The sequence below is a fragment of the Rattus norvegicus genome, chromosome 20 (genome assembly GCF_036323735.1).
Source record: "Rattus norvegicus strain BN/NHsdMcwi chromosome 20, GRCr8, whole genome shotgun sequence".
In the NCBI taxonomy this organism is placed as follows: domain Eukaryota; kingdom Metazoa; phylum Chordata; class Mammalia; order Rodentia; family Muridae; genus Rattus; species Rattus norvegicus.
Genome location: NC_086038.1, coordinates 26,516,916 through 26,529,269, shown reverse-complemented (window position 1 = coordinate 26,529,269; position 12,354 = coordinate 26,516,916).

The following is a 12,354-nucleotide window of genomic DNA, read 5'->3' as shown; positions in this document are numbered from 1 at the left end:
AGGGAAAAAGGTCAAGTAACATATAAAGGCAGACCTATCAGAATTACACCAGACTTCTCACCAGAGACTAAGAAACCCAGAAGATCCTGGAAAGATGTCATACAGACTCTAAGAGAACACAAATGCCAGCCCAGGTTACTGTATCCAGCAAGACTCTCAATTAACATAGATGGAGAAACCAAGATATTCCATGACAAAACCAAATTTACACAATATCTTTCTATGAATCCAGCCCTACAAAGGATAGTAAATGGTACAGCGCAACACAAGGAGGCAAGCTACACCCTAGAAAAAGCAAGAAACTAATGGTTTTGCAACAAAACAAAGAGAAGACAAGCACACAAACATAATCTCACATCCAAACACAAATATAACAGGAAGCAGCAATCACTATTCCTTAATATCTCTCAATATCAATGGACTCAATTCCTGGATAAAAAGGCACAGATTAACAAACTGAATACACAATGAGGACCCAACATTTTGCTGCCTACAGGAAACACACCTCAGAGACAAAGACAGACACTACCTCAGAGTAAAAGCCTGGAAAACAACTTTCCAAGCAAATGGTCTGAAGAAGCAAGCTGGAGTAGCCATTCTAATAACGAATAAAATTGATTTTCAACCAAAAGTCATCAAAAAAGATGAGGAAGGACACTTCATATTCATCAAAGGAAAAATCCACCAAGATGAACTCTCAGTCCTAAATATCTCTGCTCCAAATACAAGGGCACCTACATACATAAAAGAAACCTTACTAAAGCTCAAAGCACACATTGCACCTCACACAATAATAGTAGGAGATTTCAACATCTCACTCTCATCAATGAACAGATCATGGAGACAGAAATTAAACAGAGACATAGACAAAGAGAAGTCATAAACCAAATGGACTTAACTGATATTTATAGAACATTCTATCCTAAAACAAAAGGATATACCTTCTTCTCACCACCTCATGGTACTTTCTCCAAAATTGACCATATAATCAGTCATAAAAAAGGCCTCCACAGATACAGAAAGATAGAAATAATCCCATGCATCCTATCAGACCATCACGGGATAAAGCTGGTCTTCAATAACAATAAGGAAAGAATGCCCACATATACATGGAAGTTGAATAATGCCCTACTCAAGGAAGAAATAAAAAGAGAAATTAAAGACTTCTTAGAATTTAATGAAAATGAAGTTACAACGTACCCAAACTTATGGAACATAATGAAAGCTGTGCTAAGAGGAAAGCTTATAGCTCTGAGTGCCTGCAGAAAGAAACAGGAGAGAGCATATATCAGCAGCTTGACAGCACACCTAAAAGCTCTAGAACAAAAAGAAACAAACATACCCAGGAGTAGTAGAAGGCAGGAAATAATCAAACTCAGAGCTGAAATCAACCAAATAGAAAGTAAAAGGACTATACAAAGAATTAACAGAACCAAAAGCTGGTTCTTTGAGAAAATCAACAAGATAGATAAACCCTTAGCCAGACTAACCAGAGGACACAGAGAGTGTGGCCAAATTAACAAAATAAAAAATGAAAAGGGAGACATAACAACAGAGTCAGAGGAAAATCAAAAAATCATCAGATCCTACTACAAAAGCCTATATTCAACAAAACTTGAAAATCTGGAGGAAATGGACAATTTCCTAGACAGATACCAGGTACGAAGTTAAATCCGGAACAAATAAACCATTTAAGCAATCCATAACTCCTAAAGAAATAGAAGCAGTCATTAAAAGTCTCCTAACCAAAAAGAGCCCAGGTCCAGATGGGTTCAGTGCAGAATTCTATCAGACCTTCATAGAAGACCTCACACCAATACTATCCAAAGTATTCCACAAAATTAACAGATGGAGCGCTACTGAATTCCTTCTATGAAGCCACAATTACTCTTATACCTAAACCACACAAAGACCCAACAAAGAAAGAGAACTTCAGACCAATTTCCCTTATGAATATTGACGCAAAGATACTCAATAAAATTCTTGCAAACCGAATCCAAGAGCACATCAAAGCAATCATCCATCATGATCAAGTAGGCTTCATTCCAGGGATTCAGGGATGGTTTAATATATGGAAAACCATCAACATAATCCACTATATAAACAAACTGAAAGATAAAAACCACATGATCATTTCATTAGATGCTGAGAAAGCATTTGACAAAATTCAACACCCCTTCATGATAAGAGTCATGGAAAGAACAGGAATTCAAGGCCCATACCTAAACATAGTAAAAGCCATATACAGCAAACCAGTAGCTAACATTAAACTAAATGGAGAGAAACTTGAAGCAATCCCACTAAAATCAGGGACTTGACAAGGCTGCCCTCTCTCTCCCTACTTATTCAATATAGTTCTCAAAGTCCTAGCCAGAGCAATCAGACAACAAAAGGAGATCAAAGGGATACAAATTGGAAAGGAAGAAGTCAAAATATCACTATTTGCAGATGATATAATTGTATATTTAAGTGATCCCAAAAGTTCCACCAGGGAACTACTAAACCTGATAAACAACTTCAGCAAAGTGGCTGGGTATAAAATTAACTCAAATAAATCAGTAGCCTTGCTCTACACAAAAGAGAAACAAGCTGAGAATGAAATTAGGGAAACGACACCCTTCATAATAGTCCCAAAAAATATAAAATACCTCGGTGTGACTTTAACAAAGCAAGTAAGAGATCTGTATGATAAGAACTTCAAGCCTCTAAAGAAAGAAATTGAAGAAGACCTCAGAAGATGGAAAGATCTCCCATGCTCATGGATTGGCAGGATTAATATAGTAAAAATGGCCATTTTACCAAAAGCGATCTACAGATTCAATGCAATCCCCATCAAAATTCCAACTCAATTCTTCATAGAGTTAGACAGAAAAATTTGCAAATTCATTTGGAATAATAATAATAAAAAAAAAAACCCCAGGGTAGCTAAAACTATCCTCAACAATAAGAGGACTTTCGGGGGAATAACCATCCCTGACCTCAAGCAGTATTACAGAGCAATAGTGATAAAAACTGTATGGTATTGGTACAGAAACAGACAGATAGACCAGTGGAATAGAATTGAAGATCCAGAAATGAACCCACACACCTATGGTCACTTGATTTTTGACAAAGGAGCCCAAACCATCAAATGGAAAAAAGATGGCATTTTCAGCAAATGGTGCTGGTTCAACTGGAGGTCAGCATGTAGAAGAATGCAGATCGATCCATGCTTATCACCGTGTACAAAGCTTAAGTCCAAGTGGATCAAGGACCTCCACATCAAATCACACTCAAACTAATAGAAGAAAAGGTGGGGAAGAATCTTGAACACATGGGTACTGGAGAAAATTTCCTGAACAAAACACCAAAAGCTTATGCTCAAAGATCAAGAATCGACAAATGGGATCTCATAAAACTGCAAAGCTTTTGTAAGGCAAAGGACACTGTTGTTAGGACAAAATGGCAACCATCAGATTGGGAAAAGATCTTTATCAATCCTACAACAGATAGAGGGCTTATATCCAAAATATACAAAGAACTCAAGAAGTTAGGCTGCAGGGAGACAAATAACCCTATTAAAAAATGGGGTTCAGATCTAAACAAAGAATTCACAGCTGAGGAATGCGGAATGGTTGAAAAGCACCTAAAGAAATGTCCAATATCTTTAGTCATAAGGGAAATGCAAATCAAAACATCCCTGAGACCCCACCTCACACCAGTGAGAGTGGCTGAGATCAAAAACTCTGGCGACAGCAGATGCTGGCTAGAATGTGGAGAAAGAGGAACACTCCTCCATTGTTGGTGGGATTGCAGACTGTACAACCATTCTGGAAATCAGTCTGGAGGTTCCTCAGAAAATTGGACATTGAACTGCCTGAGGATCCAGCTATACCTCTCTTGGGCATATACCCAAAAGATGCCCCAACAAATAACAAAGACACATGCTCCACCATGTTCATAGCAGCCTTATTTATAATAGCCAGAAGCTGGAAAGAACCCAGATGCCCTTCAACAGAGGAATGGATACAGAAAATGTGGTACATCTACACAATGGAATACTACTCAGCTATCAAAAACAATGACTTTATGAAATTCGTAGGCAAATGGATGGAAGTAGAAAATATCATCTTGAGTGAGGTAACCCATCACAGAAAAACACACTTGGTGTTTTTCATTGATAAGTGGCTATTAGCCCAAATGCTCAAATTACCCTAGATGCACAGAACACATGGAACTCAAGAAGGATGACCAAATTTGAATACTTCACTCCTTCTCTAAAAGGGGAACAAGAATACTCTTGGGAGGGACGAGGGAGGCAAAGTTTAGAACAGAGACTGAAGGAATGCCCATTCAGAGCCTGCCCCACATGTGGCCCATACATATACAGTCACCAAACTAGATAAGATGGATGAAACAAAGAAGTGCAGGCTGACAGGAACCAGATGTAGATCTCTCCTGAGAGATACAGCCAGAATATGGCAAATAGTCGAATGCCAGCAGCAAACCACTGAACTGAGAATGGGACCCCTGTTGAAGGAATCAGAGAAAGGACTGGAAGAGCTTGAAGGGGCTCTAGACCCCATATGAACAACAATGCCAAGCAACCAGAGCTTCCAGGGACTAAGCCACTACCCAAAGACTCTACATGGACTGACCCTGGGCTCCAACCTCATAGGTAGCAATGAATAGCCTAGTAAGAGCACCAGTGGAAGGGGAAGTCCCTTGGTCTTTCCAAGACTGAACCCCCCAGTGAACGTGATTGTTGGGGGGAGGGCAGTAATGGAGGGAGGATAGGGAGGGGAACACCCATATAGAAGGGGATGAGGAGGGGTTAAGGGGATGTTGGCCTGAAAACCGGGAAAGGGAATAGCAATTGAAATGTAAATAAGAAATACCAAATTTAATAAAGATGGAGGAAAATAAAAAGATGTGAAATCTGAAGCATTCCAAACATTGAAATATTTAAAACAGCAAAATGAGAGATTTGAACTTCTCCTTCAGTAAATCTACACAAGTGTTCTCAGCTTGCAAAACAAAACAAAACAAACAAACAAACAAACAAAACACCAACCTCAGAATTACCACCGCCCTGTCATCGAGTCCTAGAGTCCCAAGTTTGTTCTCTCTTTCTCCCTCCCTCCCTCCCTTTCTCTCTTTCTCACGCACATGCACACAAGCACATGAAAGGGTCCGGACAGTACTATAATCTTGTTTCTTTCAGATGGCCATAGTTATGAAGGGTTGATGTGGAGGTCAGGGAATTCTCCCTCTCATTGCTTGTATGAATGCCAGTCTCTCTGGAATTTTAATTTTCCTTTATATGAGACAGGAAAGGATGATTAGGTTGTGAGAGTTGTTGAGTGAACTGTTACTTTGAGCACAGACTTATTTGAAGAGTAGTTCTGTGGAAATCTATACTGAGTAAATGCCCTTCAACATTAAACATATGTACACTCATGTGCCACAGGGTTTATATTCAAAGACCTCTGCATTCTAGTCCTTGCGATTCATCAGTGTTATCTTGATGGAAAAGGGCACTTGGAAGATGTGATACAAGGAGTTTTTGATGAGGAGATCTAGTCCCACACAGTCATGAGTCATTCTTCCACAGGAGGAATCAGTTGGAGAAAGTATAGGGCTATTCTGGGGGAATCACAAACTATGTCTACTCACCACAGATAGGGAAGTAATAATAAACAGACCAAAGAAATGATTGTACGAAGTCCTATTTGGCAAGCCAAAGAATTTACTGGAATTGCTTATAGGAGAAGGGGTGAGGGGTTGCTTACAGGAAGGAGCCACTCGAAGGGAAGCCGCAAACCCCAGTCCATGTGGGTGATAGCTCACATCCCTGGATCTCTCTGCACTGTCTTTACTGCTTGTGTAACTTTCGAGTAGGAGAGGTCTTGCAAATCAGGTAAATACTGAGGTTTCCCGGAACTCTTTGAGTCTTGAGGATCCTCCAATCTGGAGGAACTATTTCAATTTGGAGTATATTACCAGACAGGAGAAGAAAGTCATTACTGAGTGTCCATCATTCCTGACAAACAGTGCCATGAACTAAAGGATGTGGGCATCCTCAGCTCTGCCAACACCTTGATTTTGATCTACAGAGACCTGTGTCAGACTAGTAAGGATTCTATAGAGTTTGTATGAATTACAAGATGATAATTTGCATTTCTTTAAAAAGTCTATAGAAATTTATTGTGAGAGTGTGATACCGTGGTGGCCCACACCAGCACAGCTTAGGAGTCCAAGACTTCTTCATGGGCACAAAATTGTGTCTTCTCTTGACTGTTCAGTTTAGGCAAAACTGTTGCTCCTAGAACTATAATCTATTTACCTATCAATTATCTATTTTTCTGTCAATCATTTCTCCCTCATCTATCTCTATAATAGTTTATAAATAAATAAAATACAATGTAGTCCAACTTTAAGATGATAAGAACTGCAAAAGGAAGAGCTCATATTAAGTTTATTAGATTCATAAAGACTTCCTCTCTTTCCATCTCTCTTTTTTCAGAGTAGGTATCAATGTATAGCTCAGACTTGTACTGAATTAATGATTCTCCTGCCTCATCTGACTCAGTACTGACATTGTGGAAATTTATCATTCCAGACCTATAGGCTTCATTTTAAGACTATAAATATATTTTAAAATATATTCTTTTAGTTGGCAGTTAGCACTAATAGAACTTTATATTATAATCAATTTCATCATATATATTACTTTTTGTTCCCTTTGTTTTTTGAGACATGGTTTCTCTATGTAGCCTTCTCCTTCTATAACTCACTCTGTAGACCAGACTGATCTCAAACTCAGAGAGATCCACTTGCCAACTGCTGGGATTAAAAGCGTGCACCACAGAATATATATATACATATATATATATATGTATATATATATATATAATTGTTGTTGTTGCTTTGTTTTTCCAAGAGAGGGTTTCACTGTGTAACCCTTGGCTGTCATTTTTAAAGGATTCTCAATTTCTGTGGAACTTTATGGAGTGTATAAGTTTTATACATCAAGCAGGCTTGCTATCGGAAAGACTACACTGCCATTCTTTTATTTGAAGAAAGTCACCTATGAAACAAGCATATTTAGTAGAATAACTGAAATTCTTCAAGAAGCGCCCCCCCCCAAGATAAAGCCCAAAACATCATTCTTCTGTCCCCCAAAGCAAAAAGCAGGTAATTTCAGACATAACAAGCGATAATGATTATTATGGAATTTTGTCCTTGCCATCAGGGCACCTGGCTTATGAGCTTTCTCTTAAGTATTGGGGATGGAGCATGAGAACGAAGCTGCATTGCTCAGCAGCTTTACACCCCGGGTGGCCATTGATTCCCAGGTGCTCCTCTCCAGGTGCCAACTCCTGCCTGTGTCTTCAGCTGGTATAGTGGCCAGGTCCTGCATTAGCCGCACCCCCGGCATCCAGGGTGCGTTGCCCCAGACGCCAGCAGTCTGAGATCGGGCTTTTTTGGAGCCCTTTCGGTCGGATCGCTGGCTTTTCTGATCGCTGTTCAATTTTGGACGTTCTGGGGGGTGGGGGTGGGGGAGGTTGGGGGATGAGGACTTCCCCACACTGGAATGAAACCTAGGCTACAGTTGCCTGCAAGTCTGTTCTGTCTCACATCCTCTCACCAGCCCGGTGTGCTAGGTGCCTGCAACCAGTGTCAAAAGAGACTCCGTTCCGTTCCAGGGATACAGTGAGCATGGTTTGAGGAAAGTGTTTGGAAGATGTGTAACAAATCTGGTCGATTTAAAAATAGATGGTCGCTGTATAAATTTCCTGCACATTTTGGGTAAGATTTTTATTTCCTGCCATCAAGAAAGCACATTTTAGCCCTGCCTGGTGGCGCTTGCCTTTAATCCAAGCCCTTGGGGGGGCGGGGACGGGGGCGGGGGCGGGGGCGGGGCATCTCTGAGTTAGAGGCCAGCCTGTTCGTTCTACAGAGCCAGTTTCAGGACAGCCAGGACTACACAAAAACTGTCTCAGAAAAATAAAGTAAAACAACAAATGAAAAAAGAAAAAAGGAAGAACACACACACACACACACACACACACACACACACACACACACACACACACACACACTTCTAGAGCCTGAGGGATGGCTGGGTTCCTGGAACCCACAATGAAAGAACCGAATCTCTGCAGCAGATCACTTTAAAAAAAAGATACAGTCTCCAACCTTTATAATCTCTCTCTCCCCCCCCTCCCTCCTTCCTCCCCCACCTCTCTCTTTCTTTCTCCCCCTCTGTCATGGCTCTCCCACCCCCCATCCAGGCTGGGAGAGTTCCTTAAGAGTTAGAGAGCTCACATAGCTCGCATGTGCATCAATGTAAACACACACCGCAGAACCAACCGATACTGAAGGAGCTTATACTATATACAAACTAAGTCACACCCTCGGATCGGTAGACAATGGATGCCGGAACAGGGAGAGAGATTTACTTCTATGATGAGGTCACTTAGTAAGGGGTGTATGCTCCTGGAAAGAATCTCACATCCAGGACTCTTTCTATAAGCAACTCTAAAGAAACTCATTAGGATTAGGTCTGTCTGTCAGTATGTTTCTCCCTCTCTCCTTACCTCCACTGAAAGTACAGGACATGAAAGTAGGAGGGAGCTGGTTGGGAAGAGGATAGGAAAGGGTGGGAGGAGAGGGACAAGAGAGAATAAAGAAGGTTGAGTAGGCTCAAACCCACTATACACATGTATGAAAATGTCATAAGGAACCTATTTCTACGTATATTTAACATACACAAACAAAACATTCAAATGTTTATGATTTTATTATGATTTAGGATTTTATTACTATTATTTGTTCTTGTTGTTATTAAAGGTTAAATTCTCCTCGTGTAGTTCAGTCTAGCTTCAAACTCATAGGGCTGCCTAAGTCTTCCATTGCTGAAATGACAGGTTTGAACCACACCAAAAGGTTTGGGATAGTTCTGTTGTTGTCACTTACATTATAAAGAACCTTTGGATTTGGTTAAAGTTTATGGACACAAAACAGATAGACAGACAAAAAAAATTCCCTCAAAGCTACTGCAGCCAGCTATGGTCATGTACACCTAGGAAGAAGAGGCAGGAAGGAGAACCTCTATGAGTTTGAGGTCAGCTTGGTGAGCAAAAGTTGACATAGTGGTGTACAAAATTACATATGAACATTTGACATTAAAGAACAGGAAAAGGTGGCTGTTCAGCCTGAATGAGAAGAGACAGAACATAGGCAACACTGTGTTTGTGTGTGTGTGTGTGTGTGTGTGTGTGTGTGTGTTTTATGCATGCATGTGTGTATGCATGTTCAAATGAGTGGACATCACGGTGTGGATAAATGTGTATGCTTGCATGTGACATGTCTACCTCTACCTCTATGATAACATGCTGACATTAAGTATCCTCCATGGTTGCATGTGACGTGTCTCTACCTCTCTCTACCTCTATGATACTATGCTGAATTCAGGTGTCCTCCCTGCTTGCTGTACATTTTATTGAGGCAGGATTCCAGTTTGCCAGCTTACCTGGAGATTCCATGTCTCTGCTTCACACGTGCTGGGGTTATAGGTAGTTGTCACACCTGCCTGGTTTTACATGAGCATTGGGAATCTAAACCACAGTCCTTATGTATATATGTCCCTTCTTATTTATTCTAAATCTTTATTAGTAAATCTACTATATCTTAGATGGGCCTATGAAATCCTTTTACTATTTGTGTGTGTGTGTGTGTGTGTGTGTGTGTGTATGTGTGCGTGTATTTTCTGAGTATATCATGTGCCTCTGGGTACCCATGGAAGCTATAAGAAGGCATCGGATCTCATGGAGCTGGAGTTATAGGAAGTTGTGCACAGGTCAATGGGGATGCTGAGAACTGAACTCAGGTCTTCTGGAAGTGCAGCCAGTGCTATTGACCGCTGAGCCATCAGTCTCTCCAGTCTCATGATGGAAAGATCATCCATCTCTCCAGTTCATGAAATTTAAAAACACATTTTAATGCAATGATTGATTTGCTTAAAAAGACAGACAGTGCTGTTACTGCACAGTATACTAATTAATTGTGCAAAGGAGTTTCTTTTAAGGGGTCAAGAATAGAGGCAGAAGACTCAAGCTTCAAGTCTTTCTCCCTAAGGTCAAACTTTGAATACATTTACAAGATAAAGAAGCAGGCCTCAGGAGAGGGTGTGTTCCACATAAACTTTCTGTTTCTGCTCTTGAAAGAGTGCTTAAGAAAATGTAGGTGTTGGTAAGATTGGGTGGTAGATGTAAAACATTCACCAATTTGACCCTTGTTTAGGCCCAACTGAAGGGTCAGTTGATTCAAATGGCCTCAAAGCTCCTGAAATGCAACTCTGGCTACTGTTCCCACAACACACAACATAAGCACCACCAACAGTGATCTGAGGCTGTAACATATACAACTTTGAGCCCTTCTGAATGAGTGGTTTTTAAAGTCAACTAAAACCAAACTAACTACAAGCAAGTGAAGATGGTGGGTTTGTTTCCCAATCCTCTTGACCCCTCCAGCTGGAGCTTATGTGTCTCAATACAACCTTGATTAGATCTTTCCCTTTCCTCACAATATAAGGCTCGAAGTGAGTCTTAACTACAGGGAGACACCCCAAGTGCGACACGAGAACAGAGTTCGATGCAAGAGGTTTATTTTTCAGGCGTGTCAGGTTGACCTTCAATCAGCCCCTTGTGACAAGTGTGTAGAAGGCAACCCCTGAATGGCTATAAGAAGCAGTTTTTATACAGGTTACATCAGCAAGGTTACAGTTTAAACTTATTGGCTAAGCTTACTGGCTAGCAAGCATATGACATGTGTGGCTATCAGTATGTCAGTACATTCTGTGGTTTTTCAAGAATGTTCCTACTTCTCCTGAGAACTGTGGGTAGAGAATGGAACTTGGCCTAACCTTGACCAGAGGCAGGAAGCTGGTACTTGGCCTAGTCTTGACCTGAGGCGGTGGCTGTAAGGCTGCCGAAAGGCCCTAGGGTCTTTCAACAGGAAGGGTGACTTACTTAGGTTTTCATTTTAACTTTTAGGAGTTCACTCTTGTTAAGTGAATTTGGCACTATTTGCATTTTCTTTCACTAACTCAGTCCTATTTATTCTTTTGCTCCTTTGCTTTTTCTGAGAGGGAGAGAAAATGTTCCCACCAAGCAAGAATAAGACCACTCCTACCACAGAATTTGAGCTAAATTTTAAGCAAGCTTTATTAAATACTTTCCAGGGATGATGGACACTGGCCAAGTCCATACCAGGCATCCCCAGAAAATGGCGCCAGATATTAGTCAGAAGGTTAAAAAGGCAAAACCCACAAGGTACTTCCCACCTTTGTCCAACTGGGGCACGCATACATCCTGCCGTACCTCTGCCTATGGTGTTAGGGTTTAAATCTCGGCCTGTGTCCGGGCAGAACACACAAAGCCAACAAGGTTCCATGTGGAGAGGTTTAATGAGAGAAGAGTAGAGGAGAGGAAAGGATGGCCATGAGCACATGGAGGGAAGTGGGGGGGGAGAGATAGAGAGAAGGGACAGGGAAGGGGGCAAGAGCAGGGAAGAACAAAGAGCAAGCAAGAGGGAGAGGAGGGGCAAGCAGGAAGCCCCCTTTATAGTCAGGCACAGCTGGCTGTTGCTAGGCAACTGTGGGACGGAGCATACCTGGCTGTTCCCAGGTAGCTGTAGGGGGTAGAGCTTAGACAGAATAACAACATATGGTACCTCACACCCATCTGTGATCAAACACATTCTGTGACGCTGGAGCAACCGACCTTGTTTACAGAAGTGAAAACACATAGCTTGTTATCTTACATAAATGGACCCCAGTGTTCCAGGAAGTTAACTGTTCTTATCACTTCTCGTTCTTACACAACCATGTTGGAAGTGCAGTTCCCTCAGAACTATTGCTGCCTTTGCTTTGTTGCTTAGATCTGACAGGTCCTCATCATATATATAGTTTAAAAATGAAGCAGTGTGCTGGACCAAACTGTGCGAGTGGTGGCTGGGTAGGCACACCCGCATGTCTGCCTGATGCCACGCCGCACAGTGCCAGTGAACAAAGACACCCACAGGCCAGACCACAGCCAGGGAGGACTCACTGGTGGGCTATAGACATCCAGAGACACCCACTGCATGACTTGCCCACATCAGGAGTCACTACAATGTGCAAGTATGGAGAGCAGATGGGAGAGAAAGAGAACTTTGAGCATTATGAAGTAGGACTGGAGATGCAAAGGTGGAGAGGAATGGTCTGATATGAGAGGTCTGCACTGCCACCTGAGAGCCATGTGTGGGTCCATGGCCATGTAGCGGTAGGGGTCTGTGCCAATGTCTGTAGCTAGTATTACTACTAATGAT